Below are 2,919 nucleotides of genomic sequence, written 5' to 3'. Positions count from 1 at the left end.
TCTCTCCCTCACCTGCCCCTTCTCTCCCTCACCTGCCCATCTCTCCCTCACCTGCAGACCCTCTCCCTCACTTGCACTCATTGTCTGGGTGGAGACTAGAGGTAATTCCTGGGCAGGGCTGGGAAGGGCCATCAGCAGGAAGGTTCTGGAAGCACAGAGGCAGAGAGTGAAAAACAGATTGCCGGTGCCCCCAGGGAATTCTGTGTTCTGGGAAGCTGGTTTACAGGCAAAGAGGCCTGAAGAACCACTTGGCAAATTTAGTGTGACTCTCTGACTGGCAGGGCCCTGCCTGCCCTTCATGATGACACAGGCCCCAGGGAGGCCCTGTAGCCCTATCTGGGAAACTCGATTATGTCGGATGATCTTTCTAGTGACAGTCACCTATAAAGGAAAAGTTAAAGTTAGTCATTTGACCTTTCTGTGTATAAAGCAGAGTCAGAGAGTGACCCAGTGGGAGGCCGTGAGCTGCAGCTGATGTGTCCACAGCCTCAGCCTCAGCCAGAGAGAGATGGGGGCTCTGACCCTGACCCTAACCCTAACCCCACAGGCTAGACAGATAGTGCCTGGGGCTCCCCTCTCTCCAGTGGTCACAGAATAGCCGGCTGGTTCAGGCAAAAGCTAGAGACTTGACTCCTGCCCAGTCCTGCTGGGACCTCCCTGCAGGATGAAGTGTGGAAATGAGTGTCCTGTCATGGAGATTCTGAAAACTCAGACTTTTGTCTCACAGACAGGGAAACTGAGGGTCCCAGAGGGGAGGAGCTGTGCCTGGACCTGGGCTTGGGGACCCTGGCGGGGATGACAGGTCTGGCTCCTGGCTGGGGCCTGTTCTCCATGCCCCTTCCCAGGCTTTCAGCCCCATCCATAAGGGGGAAGATGCCCAGGGTCACAGCCCCTCACCCAGAGAGGCTCAGAAGGCCCCCAGAGGCCTGTCAGCAGAGCTGACCCCGCTGCTGGGTGCTGCCTGCCCATGTGCTCATCTCCAGTACTCCCACCCTCTCTGCACCCCGCCGGGCAGCACAGCAGCATCCAGCAAGCCTGAGACTGAGGCCACTGCTGCTTGCTGGCCACACATCCTTGGACAACAATTCCCGCCAGTTGTATCTCAGTGTCCCCCGTGGACACCCCATTCCCCAGTGTAGGGAGCAGCTGATGCATTGCGCTGATGCTATGGCACAGAGCTGGACTTCAGTGGCCTCTGTAGGTCACCTACAGCCACAGGCTCAGGGTATTTCCCTGGAAACCTCCTGGGGCTGGCCCTCTGGGGAGGACAGCACATGTCCTCTGTGTGCTGGTGTGAGCAGGGCCAGGCTGGGGTCATAGGTCTTCCAGGCAGCCACTGAGGCACTGGGGTGTCCCCTTCGTCACAGCTGTCTCTCCTCTGACAGCGCTGCAGGCTCTGAACACACTGGGCCTGCCCGGACACTACTCCCAGCCTGGCTGGCCTTCCCCTGCTCAGCAGGTGCGTCCCCTCCCGGGCCAGGGGTCCTGACAAAATGGGAAGCAGTCAGTTTCTTCAGCAGATGTTGTCTCTGTCCTTGTGCCTTTGACACGTTTCCCTCCATATGACAAGGCCAGCCTGCCCCACACCATGTGCCACCCAGGCCTTGTCATTTCAGGAAGGCTAAGTGCCACCTTCTGCCACAGTTGCTGGCTCCGTGGGAGTGACGGCCCAGGTGATGACAGGACTGATATAAAAAATAGAGACTCCAGAAGCTGGGCACCAGTGCAAGTCGGGAGACTCACATCTGTGCTTCCTGAACTTGTGATGACACGTTTTGGCAGCTGCTGGGACACTGGCTCCTTCCTGGTGGCTGCTGGCCCACAGAGGCAGTTCACCGAGGGAAGGTGTGTTCTGAGGCTAAATTGCCAAAATAATGACACTAAGTTGGAACTTAAAGCCCAATCAGATTCAGTAAAGACACGTGAAGAACTTGAGTGGGAATAGCAGGGGCCAGGCCCTACGGAGGTCAGGCCAAGCCACACCAGGAACACATGACTTCCCGGGTCAGACTGCCGAGCTGAGCACGGGTCGGGAAGGAGATCAGGGAGGGTCCATGGAGGAGATGCTGCTGGGGGGCCATGGTGAGCAGGGGTGGGCAGGGGACCAAGGGCAAGAAAAGGCCAGCTGGATCCACACTTCTCTGCCCCAGCCCGGTGGGCAGACATAGGGCCTGCAGGTGGGGGCGGGGTGGGCAGGGCAGGCACAGGAGTCAAGTCCAGGGACCATGTATTCAGACTGCAGGACCTGCCACCTAATTTTAAAACTAGATGATCTATAATCTGTCTCTAACGCTCAGAGAATTATGGGTGGGGGGGGGAGAAGGTGCTTGGTGACAGTGGAGAGACTTATCCTAATGCTAACACAACTTCCAACTGGGACAAGGCCCGAGTGCTGGGAATACCGTCTGCTCCCCTCAACGTCCTTTTCTGTATTTCTATCCTCAAAGCGAGAGTGCAGGACCTGTGAACATGCTCCTGTCATCTCACGGCTTGCCTAGGGACTGGGTGTGACTTTTGCTGGCCCCAGACTCAGGCCCTGCCTCAGCTCAGGGACGCCTCCAACCGGGCTGTGATTACCCTGTCCACCCTCCTCCCGCTGCACCTGGGCCATGATTGTCCGTGGTCTGCATCGATCTTTCTTGCCCATCACCTTCTCCATCGTGGCGCCTGTCCTTCCTGTCTTTCTTTTCCCTTGACATCCTGAGAGGGCACCTGGGGCTGGCTCTCTCCACCCAGAAGGCGATGTCACGTCTCTTCCTCCTGCCCAGCCCCACCACGCCGTCCCCAGCTTCTCCGCCAGCTCTATCCTCATCCTAGTCTGTCACTTGGGATCTCACTCTTCCTCTCTTCACAGTTTCCTGGATTTCACCTCAAACACGGAACAGATGCTTTCTAAAAATTGCCTGTCCTCCCCTGAGA

The 2,919-nt window shown here is 57.4% G+C and overlaps 1 pseudogene; it reads right to left on the bottom strand.

Annotated features, from left to right (window-relative positions):
* Window positions 1–2,659, bottom strand: part of LOC100952221 — a 19,800-nt pseudogene extending 17,141 nt beyond the window's left edge.
* Window positions 2,660–2,919: the final 260 nt, after the last annotated feature.

Source organism: Otolemur garnettii, unplaced genomic scaffold (genome assembly GCF_000181295.1).
Source record: "Otolemur garnettii isolate 467f Iridium unplaced genomic scaffold, OtoGar3 scaffold00133, whole genome shotgun sequence".
Classification (NCBI taxonomy): Eukaryota; Metazoa; Chordata; class Mammalia; order Primates; family Galagidae; genus Otolemur; species Otolemur garnettii.
The sequence above is the reverse complement of the archived record's forward strand: the minus strand, read 5'-3'. Positions and strand labels throughout refer to the sequence as shown.